Genomic DNA, 18,954 nt, shown 5'->3' with positions numbered 1-18,954 from the left:
TGCCTCCCATCCATTGACTCCATCTACACCTCCCGCTGCCTGGGGAAAGCGGGCAGCATAATCAAAGACCCCTCCCATCCGGCTTACTCACTCTTCCAACTTCTTCCATCGGGCAGGAGATACAGAAGTCTGAGAACACGCACGAACAGACTCAAATACAGCTTCTTCCCCACTGTTACCAGACTCCTAAATGACCCTCTTATGGACTGACCTCATTAACACTACACCCTGTATGCTTCATCCGATGCCAGTGTTTATGTAGTTACATTGTATACCTTGTGTTGCCCTATTATGTATTTTCTTTTATTCCCTTTTCTTCCCATGTACTTAATGATCTGTTGAGCTGCTCGCAGAAAAAATACCTCGGTACACGTGACAATAAACAAATCCAATCCAATCCAAGATGCGATAGCAAAACAAACCCGCGGAAAACGGAGGAGCAGCTCATGAAAGGCGGGAAGTGGGGAAGGAAAACAAATTGTGAGCAGCTCGGAGGGAGGACCATCGGCCTGGCTCTGTTGGTGCCGCTCCCCTGTGCCAGAGGGGAGTGGGGCCCCCGGCCCAGCCCATCCTGGGGGGTGTGAAAGACCCCAGGGTGCTCCTCGAAAAAGAATCGGGGCACTGTCCTGGTCAACAGTCCTCTTCTTCCCAACCCAAACAGATTTACCGTCCCCGTTTTCTCTTTGTGGAGGTGAACTGGTTTACAGTGTCGTAGCAAGAAGGCCGACGCCCTCAGCGTCAGTTGTTGTACGTACGCTGCTTTGTGATGTTTTAGTCTGACAGGTCTCGTATAAATGTCAATTTTATTTCAATTTGCTCCAACAGATTAAAAGGGCAGAAGGAACGGCAGAATGAATCTACCAAAAGATGGTAAGCACAATATTAAAACCCCTTGAGTGTAATGTATGTATATCAGCTGTCTACCAATAATACATATTCGCTTGGCAGGGCAGCACGGTGGAGCAGTGGGTTAGCACTGCTGCCTCACGGCGCCGAGGTCCCAGGTTCGATCCCGGCTCTGGGTCACTGTCCGTGTGGAGTTTGCACATTCTCCCCGTGTCTGCGTGGGTTTCGCCCCCACAACCCAAAGATGTGCAGGGGAGGTGGATTGGCCGCGCTAAATTGCCCCTTAATTGGAAAAATGAATTGGGGACTCTAAATTTATTTTAAAAAGATGAATTTGCATGGCCGCATTTATAAAAAAAAAAACAATTTGGAGTACCCAATTATTTTTTCCCAATTAAGGGGCAATTTAGCGCGGCCAATCCACCTGCCCGGCCCATCTTTGGGTTGTGGGGGCGAAACCCACGCAAACACGGGGAGAATGTGCAAACTCCACACGGACAGTGACCCAGAGCTGGGGTCGAACCTGGGACCTCGGCGCCGTGAGGCAGCAGTGCTAACCACTGCGATACCATGCTGCCCCATGGCCACATTTATAATGGGACACTCTATATGTAAACATGTCACGCTGTAGTGACACCCTCCCACCACGGAGGCAGTGCAGCACTCCCTACACTGGGATTGTAGCATTTTAATCTGCATCAATTTTGATATCCTTCCCTGGCTCTCTCTTCTTTGTATCACTCTTTAAAATCTACATTGAGGGCAAAGCTTTTAGACGCCTGTTCTAAAATCTCCTTATGTCACTCGTTAGTCTGATAACTTCCCTGTACAATAATAATCTTTATTAGTGTCACAAGTAGGCTGACATTAACACTGCAATGAAGTTCCTGTGAAAAGCCCCTAGTCGCCACATTCCGGCGCCTGTTCGGGTACACAGAGGGAGAATTCAGAATGTCCAATTCGCCCAACAGCACGTCTTTCGGGACTTGTGGGAGGAAACCGGAGCACCCGGAGGAAACCCACGCAGACACGGGGAGGACGTGCAGACTCCGCACAGACAGTGACCCGAGCCGGGAATCGAACCTGGGACCCTGGCGCTGTGAAACCACAGTGCTAACCACTGTGCTACCGTGCTGCCCCGCAGAAGCAGGTCATTCAGCCCATCATTTCAGCTCCCGCCATTCAGTGAGATCACAACTGATCTGAACTCCACTTTCCCGCTTTATCCCCACGACCCTTGATTCCCTCACTGATTGAAAACCTCCATCTCAGCCTAAACATACTTCACGACCCAGCCTCTGCAGCTCTGCGCTGAAGAACTCCACAGATTCACCACCCTCAGACAGAAGAGATTCCTCCTCATCTCTGTCTTAAATGGACGACTCCCTCGCTCAGACTCTGCCCTCTGGTCCTCGACTCTCCCACAAGAGGAAACATCCTCTCAGCATCTACCCTGTCAAACCCCCTGAGAATCCTTGTGTCTCAATACGGTTGCCTCGGAGGCAGCACCGTGACGCAGTGGTTAGCGCTGCTGCCTCACGGGGGGCAGCATGGGGGCGCAGTGGTTAGTGCTGCTGCCTCACGGCGCGGGGCGCAGTGGTTAGCGCTGCTGCCTCACGTGGGGGCAGCATGGGGGTGCAGTGGTTAGCGCTGCAGCCTCACGGGGGGCAGCATGGGGGTGCAGTGGTTAGCACTGCTGCCCCACGGGGGGGGGCAGCATGGGGGCGCAGTGGTTAGTGCTGCTGCCTCACGGCGGGGGGGGCGCAGTGGTTAGCACTGCTGCCTCATGGGGGCGCAGTGGTTAGTGCTGCTGCCTCACGGCGGGGGGGCGCAGTGGTTAGCACTGCTGCCTCACGGGGGGGCAGCATGGGGGCGCAGTGGTTAGCGCTGCTGCCTCACGGGGGGGCAGCATGGGGGTGCAGTCATTAGCACTGCTGCCTCATGGGGGCAGCATGGGGCGCAGTGGTTAGCACTGCTGCCTATGGTGCCGAGGACCCGGGTTCGATCCCGGCTCTGGGTCACTGTCCGTGTGGAGTTTGCACTTTCTCCCCGTGTCTGTGTGGGTTTCACCCCCACAACCCACAAAGATGTGCAGGGTAGGTGGATTGGCCGCGCTAAACTGCCCCTTAATTGGGAAAAAAAGAATTAGGTACTCTTAAAAAAACATTTTTTAAATAAGGTCGCCTCTCGTTCTAAACTCCACTGAGTTTTTAAAAATGTGTTCCTGGGACGTGGGCATCGCTAGGCTGTGCCAGCATTTATTGCCCGTCCCTAATTGCCCTTGAGTCAACCACATTGCTGTGGGTCTGGAGTCACATGTGTCGGCCAGACCGGGTAAGGGCGGCAGACTTCCTTCCCTGACGGACACTCGTGAATCAGATGGGTTTTTACGACAACCGACAATGGTTCCATGGTCATCGTTAGACTTTTAATTGCAGATGAGTGTCCGGATTACTAGCCCAGTGACACTACCTCTGCACCAACCTCTCCCCATCTCAGGCCCAGCCTTCTCTGGGCTGCCTCCAGTGCCTAGGAGGGGGAGGGCAGTTTACGAGGTGGAAGGTGCTACGTAAATGCAATTTTTTGTTGTCCAGCAGCTGCGATGTTTCCAGCTGTCGCTGTTATCATTTCCTTTATTGAAACGAGTGTGTGGGATCCCCGCCCCGTGCGAGGAAGAAGGGGCGGTTTGTGAGGGTGAGGGAGGCCTGTCAGCCAACATGATGTGCCTGTGAATTAGCAGAGATTGTTCCTGGCCTTTAATCGGGCCGAGGCAGATTGCTGAAAGAGTTAATGGAATTGGTGCTTGTTTGCAGGCTCGCCTGTCCCCATTGGAGGCCGCAGCCATAAAGGCCACTGGCTGAGTAAACGCACGTTGACGGGTGAGTTGAGATCCCTTCTGTGAAATGTTTTTGTTGGCAAATGTGTCCCCTGGTACTTTGTGCTGCTCGGGCACGAGGAAGGGCCATGAGCGTTATTCACCTGGAGGGAGTGTGGGCTGCACCTCCCCCTCCCTTCCCCTTGTGCGGGGTCGCATTGTGGGTCAGGGGTGGGGGGGGGGGGGGGTGGTAAGGAGGGGGTTAACCGCACATTGTCCCGACCGAACAGTCTCCCGGCCCGGCCCGGGGACAGGAGGGTGTGTGTGGGGCGGGGGGGGGGCGTGCTGCCCTTCTGCTGCCCTGATCCGCGGCTGATTGGCGGCTCGATTCCATTTACATGGTTTTACTGATCTTGCACTGGGTGGGGGCGGGTGTGAGGGAATCAGATCGAGCTACCACCCCCAGACAGACGATGACTTTGATAAGGGGTGGGTGTGTGAAGGGGGGGGGGGTTGCGGAGGGGGTAATCCCCCCCCCCCCCCCCCTCGATTAGCTTCCTGCATTGCAGTGGCCTGTCCCTTTAAGGGAGACCAGCTGACTCGCTGGCGTCTGTGGGCCGGCTGTCTGCAGTGGCTCTTTGTCAAGCTTCCAGACAAAAGACCGTCTGCTGCCTCTTCAGCCTGTCTCAGCTCACAGGCGATTTGTGTGCGTGTGGGTGGGAGTGGGGGCAGGGAATCTAACCACCGTCCTGATCCTATCACTGAACTCTCAACATCCCCAATCTCCACCCACCCACATCCTGAGATCCGCGATTTGTAAAAGAAAAAAGGTCGCTCACTCTGATCCGACCCGATCAGTTCCCTCGCTCCAGTTCCATTCACAGGGGGTTTACTTTCTGTCTAATTCTGACTTTGAGAAGAGGACGGGGAGGTTTCACACAACACGGACAGGATGGGCAGTGGAGCGAATCCCGGTTCAATCCAGGTTCACTTTGCCCTGCCTCCCCCTCTCAACTCGGGGCTGCCGAGACCTATCGCTTTGTCACTCCTCCCACCCACCCCCGCACACACACACACGCAAACCTCCCACCCACCCCCGCACACACACACACGCAAACCTCCCACCCACCCCCGCACCCACACACACACACGCAAACCTCCCACCCACCCCCGCACACACACACACACGCAAACCTCCCACCCACCCCCGCACACGCAAACCTCCCACCCACCCCCGCACACACACACACGCAAACCTCCCACCCACCCCCGCACCCACACACACACGCAAACCTCCCACCCACCCCCGCACACACACACACGCAAACCTCCCACCCACCCCCGCACCCACACACACACACGCAAACCTCCCACCCACCCCCGCACACACACACACGCAAACCTCCCACCCACCCCCGCACACGCAAACCTCCCACCCACCCCCGCACGCACACACACGCAAACCTCCCACCCACCCCCGCACACACGCAAACCTCCCACCCACCCTCGCACACACACACACGCAAACCTCCCACCCACCCCCGCACCCACACACACGCAAACCTCCCACCCACCCCCGCACACACACACACGCAAACCTCCCACCCACCCCCGCACACACACACACACGCAAACCTCCCACCCACCCCCGCACACACACACACACGCAAACCTCCCACCCACCCCCGCACACACACACACACGCAAACCTCCCACCCACCCCCGCACCCACACACACACACGCAAACCTCCCACCCACCCCCGCACCCACACACACACGCAAACCTCCCACCCACCCCCGCACACACGCAAACCTCCCACCCACCCCCGCACACACACACACACACGCAAACCTCCCACCCACCCCCGCACACACACACACACGCAAACCTCCCACCCACCCCCGCACACGCAAACCTCCCACCCACCCCCGCACACACACACACGCAAACCTCCCACCCACCCCCGCACCCACACACACACGCAAACCTCCCACCCACCCCCGCACACACGCAAACCTCCCACCCACCCCCGCACACACACACACACGCGCAAACCTCCCACCCACCCCCGCACACACACACACACGCAAACCTCCCACCCACCCCCGCACACACGCAAACCTCCCACCCACCCCCGCACACACACACACGCAAACCTCCCACCCACCCCCGCACCCACACACACGCAAATCTCCCACCCACCCTCGCACACACACACGCACACGCAAACCTCCCACCCACCCCCGCACCCACACACACACGCAAACCTCCCACCCACCCCCGCACCCACACACACGCAAACCTCCCACCCACCCCCACACACACACACACACACGCAAACCTCCCACCCACCCCCGCACACACACACACACGCGAACCTCCCACCCACCCCCGCACCCACACACACACACGCAAACCTCCCACCCGCCCCCGCACACACGCAAACCTCCCACCCACCCCCGCACACACACATACGCAAACCTCCCACCCACTCCCGCACCCACACACACGCAAACCTCCCACCCACCCCCGCACACACACACACACACACACGCAAACCTCCCACCCACCCCCGCACACACGCAAACCTCCCACCCACCCCCGCACACACACACACACACGCAAACCTCCCACCCATCCCCGCACACACACACACACGCAAACCTCCCACCCACCCCCGCACACACGCAAACCTCCCACCCACCCCCGCACACACACACACACGCAAACCTCCCGCACACACACACACGCAAACCTCCCACCCACCCCCGCACACACACACACGCAAACCTCCCACCCACCCCGCACCCACACACACACAAACCTCCCACCCACCCCCGCACCCACACACACACGCAAACCTCCCACCCACCCCCGCACACACACACACACGCAAACCTCCCACCCACCACCGAACACACACATACACAAACCTCCCACCCACCCCCGCACCCACACACACACGCAAACCTCCCACCCACCCCCGCACACACGCAAACCTCCCACCCACCCCCGCACCCACATACACACGCAAACCTCCCACCCACCCCCGCACACACACACACACGCAAACCTCCCACCCCACCCCCGCACCCACACACACACGCAAACCTCCCAGCCCACCCCCGCACACACACACACGCAAACCTCCCACCCACCCCCGCACACACACACACGCAAACCTCCCACCCACCCCCGCACACACACACACGCAAACCTCCCACCCACCCCCGCACACACACACACACGCAAACCTCCCACCCCACCCCCGCACCCACACACACACGCAAACCTCCCACCCACCCCCGCACCCACACACACACGCAAACCTCCCACCCACCCCCGCACCCACACACACACGCAAACCTCCCACCCACCCCCGCACACACACACACACGCAAACCTCCCACCCACCCCCGCACACACACGCAAACCTCCCACCCACCCCCGCACCCACACACACACGCAAACCTCCCACCCACCCCCGCACCCACACACACACGCAAACCTCCCACACACACACGCACACACACACACGCAAACCTCCCACCCCACCCCCGCGCACACACACACGCAAACCTCCCACCCACCCCCGCACACACTCAAACCTCCCACCCACCCCCGCACACACACACACGCAAACCTCCCACCCACCCCCGCACACACACACACGCAAACCTCCCACCCACCCCCGCACACACTCAAACCTCCCACCCACCCCCGCACACACACACACGCAAACCTCCCACCCACCCCCGCACACACACACACGCAAACCTCCCACCCACCCCCGCACACACACACACACAAACCTCCCACCCGCACCCACACACACACGCAAACCTCCCACCCCACCCCCGCACCCACACACACACGCAAACCTCCCACCCACTCCCGCACCCACACACACACGCAAACCTCCCACCCCACCCCCGCACCCACACACACACGCAAACCTCCCACCCCACCCCCGCACACACTCACACACGCAAACCTCCCACCCCCACCCCCGCGCCCACACGCAAACCTCCCACCCCACCCCCGCACACCCACACACACGCAAACCTCCCACCCACCCCCGCAACCACACACACACGCAAACCTCCCACCCCACCCCCGCACACACACACACACACACGCACGCAAACCTCCCACCCCCGCACACACACACACGCAAACCTCCCACCCCACCCCCGCACACCCACACACACGCAAACCTCCCACCCACCCCCGCACCCCCACACACACGCAAACCTCCCACCCCACCCCCGCACACACACACACACAAACCTCCCACCCACCCCCGCACACACACACACACGCAAACCTCCCACCCACCCCCGCACCCAAACACACACGCAAACCTCCCACCCCACTCCCGCACACACGCGCAAACCTCCCACCCCCGCGCACACACCCACACACACGCAAACCTCCCCACACACACACAAACCTCCCACCCCACCCCCGCACACACACACACACGCAAACCTCCCACCCCCGCACATACACACACGCAAACCTCTCACCCCACCCCCGCACACACACACGCACGCAAACCTCCCACCCCACCCCCGCATGCACACGCAAACCTCCAACCCCACCCCCGCGCACACACACACACGCAAACCTCCAACCCCACCCCCGCACACACACACACACGCACGCAAACCTTCCACCCCACCCCCGCGCGCGCACACACACACACACACACACACACAGGCGCGCAAACCTACCACACCACCCACGCACACACACACACACACGCAAACCTCCCACCCCACCCCCGCACACACACACACACACGCGCAAACCTCCCACCCCACCCCCGCACACACACACACGCAAACCTCCCACCCACCCCCGCACACACACACGCACGCAAACCTCCCACCCCCGCACACACACACACGCAAACCTCCCACCCCACCCCCGCACACACACACACACACACACACACACACACGCGCACACACGCGCAAACCTACCACCCCACCAACGCACGCGCACACACACACACACACACACACACACACACACGCAAACCTCCCACCCACCCCCACGCACACACACACGCGCAAACCTCCCACCCACCCCCACGCACACACACACACGCGCAAACCTCCCACCCACCCCCGCGCACAGACGCGCAAACCTACCACCCCACCGCCGCCCACACACACACACGCGCAAACCCTCCCACCCCACCCCCGCACACACACACACACACACACACACACACACACACACACACGCAAACCTCCCACCCCGCACACACACACACGCAAACCTCCCACCCCACCCCCGCACACACACACGCACACACACATACACACACGCAAACCTCCCACCCCACCCCCGCACACACACACGCAAACCTCCCACCCCACCCCCGCACACACACACACACGAACACGCCCACGCACACACACACGCAAACCTCCCACCCCACCCCCCGCGCGCACACACACACACGCAAACCCCCCGCCCCCGCACACATACGCGCACACACACACACGCAAACCTCCCACCCACCCCCGCACACACACACAAACCTCCCACCCACCCCCACGCACACACACACACGCAAACCTCCCACCCACCCCCGCGCGCAGCGCAATGAGTGCTCTGCCCCTCCCCCTGCGCAGTGAGTGCTCCGGCCCTCCCCCGCGCGCAGTGAGTGCTCCGCCCCTCCCCGCGCGCAGTGAGTGCTCCGCCCCTCCCCCGCGCGCAGTGAGTGCTCCGCCCCTCCCCCACGCGCAGTGAGTGCTCCGCCTCTCCCCACGCGCGCAGTGAGTGCTCCGCCTCTCCCCCTCCCGCGCGCAGTGAGTGCTCCGCCCCTCCCCGCGCAGTGAGTGCTCCGCCCCTCCCCCCGCGCAGTGAGTGCTCCGCCCCTCCCACCGCGCAGTGAGTGCTCCGCCCCTCCCCCCGCACAGTGAGTGCTCGGCCCCTCCCCCACGCAGTGAGTGCTCCGCCCCTCCCCCCGCGCAGTGAGTGCTCCGCCCCTCCCCCCGCGCAGTGAGTGCTCCGCCCCTCCCCCCAGCGCAGCGAATGCTCCGCGCCTCCCCCACGCGCAGTGAGTGCTCCGCGCCTCCCCCCGCGCAGTGAGTGCTCCGCCCCTCCCCCCGCGCAGTGAGTGCTCCGCCCCCCCCCGCGCAGTGAGTTTCTCCGCCCGTCCCCGAGCAGAGTGCTCCGCCCATCCCCGAGCAGAGTGCTCCGCCCATCCCCCGCGCAGTGAGTGCTCCGCCCATCCCCCGCGCAGTGAGTGCTCCGCCCCTCCCCCGCGCAGTGAGTGCTCCGCCCCTCCCCGCGCAGTGAGTGCTCCGCCCCTCCCCCGCGCAGTGAGTGCTCCGCCCCTCCCCGAGCAGAGTACTCCGCCCCTCCCCCGCGCAGTGAGTGCTCCGCCCCTCCCCCACGCAGTGAGTGCTCTGCCCCTCCCCGCGCAGTGAGTGCTCCGCCCCTCCCCCCGCGCAGTGAGTGCTCCGCCCCTCCCCCCCGCGCAGTGAGTGCTCCGCCCCTCCCACCGCGCAGTGAGTGCTCCACCCCTCCCCCCGCGCAGTGAGTGCTCCGCCCCTCCCCGGCGCAGTGAGTGCTCCACCCCTCCCCCCGCGCAGTGAGTGCTCCGCCCTCCCCGCGCAGTGAGTGCTCCGCCCTCCCCGCGCAGTGAGTGCTCCGCCCCCCCGCGCAGTGAGTGCTCCGCCCCTCCCACCTCACAGTGAGTGCTCCGCCCCTCCCCCCGCACAGTGAGTGCTCCGCCCCCCCGCGCAGGGAGTGCTCCGCCCCCCCGCGCAGTGAGTGCTCCGCCCCTCCCCCGCGCAGTGAGTGCTCCGCCCCTCCCCCCGCGCAGTGAGTGCTCCGCCCCTCCCCCCGCGCAGTGTGCTCCGCCCCTCCCACCGCACAGTGAGTGCTCCGCCCCTCCCACGCGCAGTGAGTGCTCCGCCACTCGCCCGCGCAGTGAGTGCTCCGCCCCTCCCCGAGCAGAGTGCTCCGCCCCTCCCCCGCGCATTGAGTGCTCCGCCCCTCCCCCCGCGCAGTGAGTGCTCCGCCCCTCCCCCCGCAGTGAGTGCTCCGCCCCTCCCCGAGCAGAGTGCTCCGCCCCTCCACCCGCGCAGTGAGTGCTCCGCCCCTCCCCCGTGCAGTGAGTGCTCCGCCCCCCCGCGCAGTGAGTGCTCCGCCCCTCCCCCCCGCGCAGTGAGTGCTCCGCCCGTCCCCCGCGCAGTGAGTGCTCCGCCCCTCCCCGCGCAGTGAGTGCTCAGCCCCTCCCCCCGCGCAGTGAGTGCTCCGCCCCTCCCCCGCGCAGTGAGTGCTCCGCCCCTCCCCCGTGCAGTGAGTGCTCCGCCCCTCCCCCGCGCAGTGAGTGCTCCGCCCCTACCCGCGCAATGAGTGCTCCACCCCTCCCCCCGTGCAGTGAGTGCTCCGCCCCTCCCACGCGCCGTGAGTGCTCCGCCCCTCCCCGAGCAGTGAGTGCTCCGCCCCTCCCCCGCGCAGTGAGTGCTCCGCCCCTCCCCCGCGCAGTGAGTGCTCCGCCCCTCCCCGCGCAGCGAGTGCTCCGCCCCTCCCCGAGCAGAGTGCTCCGCCCCCCCCGCGCAGTGAGGCTCCGCCCCTCCCCCGCGCAGTGAGTGCTCCGCCCCTCCCCCGCGCAGTGAGTGCTCCGCCCCTCCCCCCGCGCAGTGAGTGCTCCGCCCCACCCGTGCAGTGAGTGCTCCGCCCCTCCCCGAGCAGAGTGCTCCGCCCCTCCCCCCGCGCAGTGAGTGCTCCGCCCCTCCCCCGCGCAGTGAGTGCTCCGCCCCTCCCCCCGCGCAGTGAGTGCTCCGCCCCTCCCCCCGCGCAGTGAGTGCTCCGCCCCTCCCCCCGCGCAGTGAGTGCTCCGCCCCTCCCCCCCGCGCAGTGAGTGCTCCGCCCCTCCCCACGCGCAGTGAGTGCTGCGCCCCTCCCCCCGCACAGTGAGTGCTCCACCCCTCCCCCCGCGCAGTGAGTGCTCCGCCCCTCCCACGCGCCGTGAGTGCTCCGCCCCTCCCCGAGCAGTGAGTGCTCAGCCGCTCCCCCGCGCAGTGAGTGCTCCACCCCTCCCCCGCGCAGTGAGTGCTCCGCCCCTCCCCGCGCAGTGAGTGCTCGGCCCCTCCCCCCGCGCAGTGAGTGCTCCGCCCCTCCCCGAGCAGAGTGCTCCACCCCTCCCCGCGCAGTGAGTGCTCCGCCCCTCCCCGCGCAGTGAGTGCTCCGCCCCTCCCCCTGCGCAGTGAGTGCTCCGCCCCCCGCGCAGTGAGTGCTCCGCCCCCCCCGCGCAGTGAGTGCTCCGCGCTCCCCCCGCGCAGTGAGTGCTCCGCCCCTCCCCCCGCGCAGTGAGTGCTCCGCCCCTCCCCCGTGCAGTGAGTGCTCCGCCCCTCCCACCGCGCAGTGAGTGCTCCGCCCCACCCGTGCAGTGAGTGTCCGCCCCTCCCCGAGCAGAGTGCTCCGCCCCTCCCCCCGCGCAGTGAGTGCTCCGCCCCTCCCCCCGCGCAGTGAGTGCTCCGCCCCTCCCCCCACGCAGTGAGTGCTCCGCCCCTCCCCGCGCAGTGAGTGCTCCGCCCCTCCCCCCGCGCAGTGAGTGCTCCGCCCCTCCCACGCGCCGTGAGTGCTCCGCCCCTCCCCGAGCAGTGAGTGCTCAGCCCCTCCCCCGCGCAGTGAGTGCTCCACCCCTCCCCCGCGCAGTGAGTGCTCCGCCCCTCCCCCGCGCAGTGAGTGCTCCGCCCCTCCCCCGCGCAGTGAGTGCTCCGCCCCTCCCCCGCGCAGTGAGTGCTCCGCCCCTCCCCCGCGCAGTGAGTGCTCCGCCCCTCCCCGAGCAGAGAGCTCCGCCCCTCCCCCGCGCAGTGGGTGCTCCGCCCCTCCCCGCGCAGTGAGTGCTCCGCCCCTCCCCCTGCGCAGTGAGTGCTCCGCCCCCCCGCGCAATGAGTGCTCCGCCTTCCCCGAGCAGAGTGCTCCGCTCCTCCCCCCGCGCAGAGAGTGCTCCGCCCCTCCCCCCGCGCAGTGAGTGCTCCGCCCCCCCGCGCAGTGAGTGCTCCGCCCCTCCCACCGCACAGTGAGTGCACCGCCCACCCAGCGCAGTGAGTGCTCCGCCCCTCCCTGAGCAGAGTGCTCCGCCCCTCCCCCGCGCAGTGAGTGCTCCGCCCCTACCCCCACGCAGTGAGTGCTCCGCCCCTCCCCCCGCGCAGTGAGTGCTCCGCCCCTCCCCCCGCACAGTGAGTGCTCCGCCCCTTCCCCCGCGCAGTGAGTGCTCCGCCCCTCCCCCCGCGCAGTGAGTGCTCCGCCCCTCCCCCCGCGCAGTGAGTGCTCCGCCCCTCCCCCCGCGCAGTGAGGGCTCCGCCCATCCCCCCGCGCAGTGAGTGCTCCGCCCCTCCCCCGCGCAGTGAGTGCTCCGCCCCTCCCCCCGCGCAGTGAGTGCTCCGCCCCTCCCCCCACAGTGAGTGCTCCGCGCCTCCCCCCCCGCGCAGTGAGTGCTCCGCCCCATCCCCCACGCAGTGAGTGCTGCGGCCCCCCACGCAGTGAGTGCTCCGCCCCTCCCCCGCGCAGTGAGTGCTCCGCCCCTCCCCCGCGCAGTGAGTGCTCCGCCCCTCCCCGAGCTGTGAGTGCTCCGCCCCTCCCCTAGCTGTGAGTGCTCCACCCCTCCCCCCGCGCAGTGAGTGCTCCGCCCCTCCCCCGCGCAGTGAGTGCTCCGCCCCTCCCCCGCGCAGTGAGTGCTCCGCCCCTCCCCCGCGCAGTGAGTGCTCCGCCCCTCCCCCGCGCAGTGAGTGCTCCGCCCCTCCCCCGCGCAGTGAGTGCTCCGCCCCTCCCCCGCGCAGTGAGTGCTCCGCCACTCCCCCGCGCAGTGAGTGCTCCGCCACTCCCCCGCGCAGTGAGTGCTCCGCCCCTCCCCCACGCAGAGAGTGCTCCGCCCCTCCCCCCGCGCTGTGAGTGCTCCGCCCCCCCGCGCTGTGAGTGCTCCGCCCCTCCCCCCGCTCAGTCAGTGCTCCGCCCCTCCCCCCGCACAGTGAGTGCTGCGCCCCTCCCCCCGCACAGTGAGTGCTCCGTCCCCCCAGCGCAATGAGTGCTCCGCCCCTCCCCAGCGCAGTGAGTGCGCCGCCCCTCCCCCGCGCAATGAGTGCTCCGCCCCTCCCCTGCGCAGTGAGTGCTCCGCCCCTCCCCGAGCAGAGTGCTCCGCCCCTTCCCCGCGCAGTGAGTGCTCGGCCCGTCCCCGAGCAGAGTGCTCCGCCCCTCCCGTGCGCAGTGAGTGCTCCGCCCCTCCCCGAGCAGAGTGCTCCGCCCCTCCCCCCACAGTGAGTGCTCCGCGCCTCCCCCCCGCGCAGTGAGTGCTCCGCCCCATCCCCCACGCAGTGAGTGCTGCGGCCCCCCACGCAGTGAGTGCTCCGCCCCTCCCCCGCGCAGTGAGTGCTCCGCCCCTCCCCCGCGCAGTGAGTGCTCCGCCCCTCCCCGAGCTGTGAGTGCTCCGCCCCTCCCCTAGCTGTGAGTGCTCCACCCCTCCCCCCGCGCAGTGAGTGCTCCGCCCCTCCCCCGCGCAGTGAGTGCTCCGCCCCTCCCCCGCGCAGTGAGTGCTCCGCCCCTCCCCCGCGCAGTGAGTGCTCCGCCCCTCCCCCGCGCAGTGAGTGCTCCGCCCCTCCCCCGCGCAGTGAGTGCTCCGCCACTCCCCCACGCAGAGAGTGCTCCGCCCCTCCCCCCGCGCTGTGAGTGCTCCGCCCCCCCCGCGCTGTGAGTGCTCCGCCCCTCCCCCCGCTCAGTCAGTGCTCCGCCCCTCCCCCCGCACAGTGAGTGCTGCGCCCCTCCCCCCGCACAGTGAGTGCTCCGTCCCCCCAGCGCAATGAGTGCTCCGCCCCTCCCCAGCGCAGTGAGTGCGCCGCCCCTCCCCCGCGCAATGAGTGCTCCGCCCCTCCCCTGCGCAGTGAGTGCTCCGCCCCTCCCCCGCGCAGTGAGTGCTCCGCCCCTCCCCGAGCAGAGTGCTCCGCCCCTTCCCCGCGCAGTGAGTGCTCGGCCCGTCCCCGAGCAGAGTGCTCCACCCCTCCACCGCGCAGTGAGTGCTCTGCCCCTCCCCCGCGCAGTGAGTGCTCCGCCCCTCCCCGCGCAGTGAGTGCTCTGCCCCTCCCCCGCGCAGTGAGTGCTCCGCCCCTCCCCGAGCAGAGTGCTCCACCCCTCCCCCGCGCAGTGAGTGCTCCGCCCCTCCCCGCGCAGTGAGTGCTCCGCCCCTCCCCCTGCGCAGTGAGTGCTCCGCCCCCCCCGCGCAGTGAGTGCTCCGCCCCCCCGCGCAGTGAGTGCTCCGCGCTCCCCGAGCAGAGTGCTCCGCCCCCCCCCCCCGCGCAGTGAGTGCTCCGCCCCTCCCCCCGCGCAGTGAGTGCTCCGCCCCTCCCCCCGCGCAGTGAGTGCTCCGCCCCTCCCACCGCGCAGTGAGTGCACCGCCCCCCCAGCGCAGTGAGTGCTCCGCCCCTCCCTGAGCAGAGTGCTGCTCCACTCCCCCCGCGCAGTGAGTGCTCCGCCCCTCCCCCCACGCAGTGAGTGCTCCGGCCCCCCGCGCAGTGAGTGCTCCGCCCCTCCCCCGCGCAGTGAGTGCTCCGCCCCTCCCCCGCGCAGTGAGTGCTCCGCCCCTCCCCCCGCGCAGTGAGTGCTCCGCCCCACCCGTGCAGTGAGTGCTCCACCCCTCCCCGAGCAGAGTGCTCCGCCCCTCCCCGCGCAGTGAGTGCTCCGCCCCTCCCACACGCCGTGAGTGCTCCGCCCCTCCCACGCGCCGTGAATGCTCCGCCCCTCCCCGAGCAGTGAGTGCTCCGCCCCTCCCCCGCGCAGTGAGTGCTCCGCCCCTCCCCCGCGCATTGAGTGCTCCGCCCCTCCCCCGCGCAGTGAGTGCTCCGCCCCTCCCCCGCGCAGTGAGTGCTCCGCCCCTCCCCCGCGCAGTGAGTGCTCCGCCCCTCCCCCGCGCAGTGAGTGCTCCGCCCCTCCCCCGCGCAGTGAGTGCTCCGCCCCTCCCCGAGCAGTGAGTGCTCAGCCCCTCCCCCGCGCAGTGAGTGCTCCGCCCCTCCCCCCGCGCAGTGAGTGCTCCGCCCCTCCCCCGCGCAGTGAGTGCTCCGCGCCTCCCACGCGCCGTGAGTGCTCCGCCCCTCCCCGAGCAGTGAGTGCTCAGCCCCTCCCCCGCGCAGTGAGTGCTCCGCCCCTCCCCCGCGCAGTGAGTGCTCCGCCCCTCCCCCACGCAGTGAGTGCTCCGCCCCTCCCCCGCGCAGTGAGTGCTCCGCCCCTCCCCGAGCAGAGAGCTCCGCCCCTCCCCCGCGCCGTGAGTGCTCCGCCCCCCCGCGCAGTGAGTGCTCCGCGCTCCCCGAGCAGAGTGCTCCGCCCCTCCCCCCGCGCAGTGAGTGCTCCGCCCCTCCCCCCGCGCAGTGAGTGCTCTGCCCCTCCCCCCGCGCAGTGAGTGCTCCGCCCCTCCCACCGCGCAGTGAGTGCACCGCCCCCCCAGCGCAGTGAGTGCTCCGCCCCTCCCTGAGCAGAGTGCTGCGCCTTCCCCCCGCGCAGTGAGTGCTCCGCCCCTCCCCCCACGCAGTGAGTGCTCCGGCCCCCCGCGCAGTGAGTGCTCCGCCCCTCCCCCGCGCAGTGAGTGCTCCGCCCCTCCCCCGCGCAGTGAGTGCTCCGCCCCTCCCCCCGCGCAGTGAGTGCTCCGCCCCTCCCCCCGCGCAGTGAGTGCTCCGCCCCACCCGTGCAGTGAGTGCTCCACCCCTCCCCGAGCAGAGTGCTCCGCCCCTCCCGGCGCAGTGAGTGCTCCGCCCCTCCCACACGCCGTGAGTGCTCCGCCCCTCCCACGCGCCGTGAGTGCTCCGCCCCTCCCCGAGCAGTGAGTGCTCAGCCCCTCCCTCGCGCAGTGAGTGCTCCGCCCCTCCCCCGCGCAGTGAGTGCTCCGCCCCTCCCCCGCGCAGTGAGTGCTCCGCCCCTCCCCCGCGCAGTGAGTGCTCCGCCGCTCCCCGCGCAGTGAGTGCTCCGCCCCTCCCCCGCGCAGTGAGTGCTCCGCCCCTCCCCCGCGCAGTGAGTGCTCCGCCCCTCCCCGAGCAGTGAGTGCTCAGCCCCTCCCCCGCGCAGTGAGTGCTCCGCCCCTCCCCCCGCGCAGTGAGTGCTCCGCCCCTCCCCCGCGCAGTGAGTGCTCCGCGTCTCCCACGCGCCGTGAGTGCTCCGCCCCTCCCCGAGCAGTGAGTGCTCCGCCCCTCCCCCGCGCAGTGAGTGCTCCGCCCCTCCCCCGCGCAGTGAGTGCTCCGCCCCTCCCCCACGCAGTGAGTGCTCCGCCCCTCCCCCGCGCAGTGAGTGCTCCGCCCCTCCCCGAGCAGAGAGCTCCGCCCCTCCCCCGCGCCGTGAGTGCTCCTCCCCTCCCCCGCGCAGTGAGTGCTCCGCCCCCCGCGCAGTGAGTGCTCCGCCCCCCGCGCAGTGAGTGCTCCGCCCCCCCGAGCAGTGAGTGCTCCGCCCCTCCCCCGAGCAGTGAGTGCTCCGCCCCTCCCCCCGCGCAGTGAGTGCTCCGCCCCTCCCCCCGCGCAGTGAGTGCTCCGCCCCTCCCACCGCGCAGTGAGTGCACCGCCCCCCCAGCGCAGTGAGTGCTCCGCCCCTCCCCCGCGCAGTGAGTGCTCCGCCCCTCCCCGAGCAGTGAGTGCTCAGCCCCTCCCCCGCGCAGTGAGTGCTCCGCCCCTCCCCCCGCGCAGTGAGTGCTCCGCCCCTCCCCCGTGCAGTGAGTGCTCCGCCCCTCCCACCGCGCAGTGAGTGCACCGCCCCCCCAGCGCAGTGAGTGCTCCGCCCCTCCCTGAGCAGAGTGCTCCGCCCCTCCCCCCACGCAGTGAGTGCTCCGGCCCCCCGCGCAGTGAGTGCTCCGCCCCTCCCCCGCGCAGTGAGTGCTCCGCCCCTCCCCCGCGCAGTGAGTGCTCCGCCCCTCCCCGCGCAGTGAGTGCTCGGCCCCTCCCCCGCGCAGTGAGTGCTCCGCCCCTCCCCGAGCAGAGTGCTCCACCCCTCCCCGCGCAGTGAGTGCTCCGCCCCTCCCCGCGCAGTGAGTGCTCCGCCCCTCCCCCTGCGCAGTGAGTGCTCCGCCCCCCGCGCAGTGAGTGCTCCGCCCCCCCGCGCAGTGAGTGCTCCGCGCTCCCCCCGCGCAGTGAGTGCTCCGCCCCTCCCCCCGCGCAGTGAGTGCTCCGCCCCTCCCCCGTGCAGTGAGTGCTCCGCCCCTCCCACCGCGCAGTGAGTGCACCGCCCCCCCAGCGCAGTGAGTGCTCCGCCCCTCCCTGAGCAGAGTGCTCCGCCCCTCCCCCCACGCAGTGAGTGCTCCGGCCCCCCGCGCAGTGAGTGCTCCGCCCCTCCCCCGCGCAGTGAGTGCTCCGCCCCTCCCCCGCGCAGTGAGTGCTCCGCCCCTCCCCCCGCGCAGTGAGTGCTCCGCCCCACCCGTGCAGTGAGTGCTCCACCCCTCCCCGAGCAGAGTGCTCCGCCCCTCCCCGCGCAGTGAGTGCTCCGCCCCTCCCACACGCCGTGAGTGCTCCGCCCCTCCCACGCGCCGTGAGTGCTCCGCCCCTCCCCGAGCAGTGAGTGCTCAGCCCCTCCCTCGCGCAGTGAGTGCTCCGCCCCTCCCCCGAGCAGTGAGTGCTCCGCCCCTCCCCCCGCGCAGTGAGTGCTCCGCCCCTCCCCCCCGCGCAGTGAGTGCTCCGCCCCTCCCACCGCGCAGTGAGTGCACCGCCCCCCCAGCGCAGTGAGTGCTCCGCCCCTCCCTGAGCAGAGTGCTCCGCCCCTCCCCCCACGCAGTGAGTGCTCCGGCCCCCCGCGCAGTGAGTGCTCCGCCCCTCCCCCCGCGCAGTGAGTGCTCCGCCCCTCCCCCGCGCAGTGAGTGCTCCGCCCCTCCCACCGCGCAGTGAGTGCACCGCCCCCCCCAGCGCAGTGAGTGCTCCGCCCCTCCCTGAGCAGAGTGCTCCGCCCCTCCCCCCACGCAGTGAGTGCTCCGGCCCCCCGCGCAGTGAGTGCTCCGCCCCTCCCCCGCGCAGTGAGTGCTCCGCCCCTCCCCCGCGCAGTGAGTGCTCCGCCCCTCCCCGCGCAGTGAGTGCTCGGCCCCTCCCCCGCGCAGTGAGTGCTCGGCCCCCTCCCCGAGCAGAGTGCTCCACCCCTCCCCGCGCAGTGAGTGCTCCGCCCCTCCCCGCGCAGTGAGTGCTCCGCCCCTCCCCCTGCGCAGTGAGTGCTCCGCCCCCCGCGCAGTGAGTGCTCCGCCCCCCCCCGCGCAGTGAGTGCTCCGCGCTCCCCCCGCGCAGTGAGTGCTCCGCCCCTCCCCCCGCGCAGTGA

The 18,954-nt window shown here is 68.2% G+C and overlaps 1 long non-coding RNA gene across 1 annotated transcript in view; it reads left to right on the top strand.

Annotated features, from left to right (window-relative positions):
* LOC140400078 (uncharacterized) overlaps nucleotides 1-18,954 on the top strand; it is a 77,764-nt gene that overhangs the window by 11,523 nt on the left and 47,287 nt on the right. The window contains exons 2-3 of the long non-coding RNA XR_011938038.1: nucleotides 826-870; nucleotides 3,660-3,725. This is a non-coding gene — a long non-coding RNA (uncharacterized lncRNA). The remainder of the gene's footprint in view (nucleotides 1-825; nucleotides 871-3,659; nucleotides 3,726-18,954) is intronic.

This window comes from Scyliorhinus torazame, chromosome 24 (assembly GCF_047496885.1).
Source record: "Scyliorhinus torazame isolate Kashiwa2021f chromosome 24, sScyTor2.1, whole genome shotgun sequence".
NCBI classification, from domain to species: Eukaryota; Metazoa; Chordata; class Chondrichthyes; order Carcharhiniformes; family Scyliorhinidae; genus Scyliorhinus; species Scyliorhinus torazame.
The sequence above is the reverse complement of the archived record's forward strand: the minus strand, read 5'-3'. Positions and strand labels throughout refer to the sequence as shown.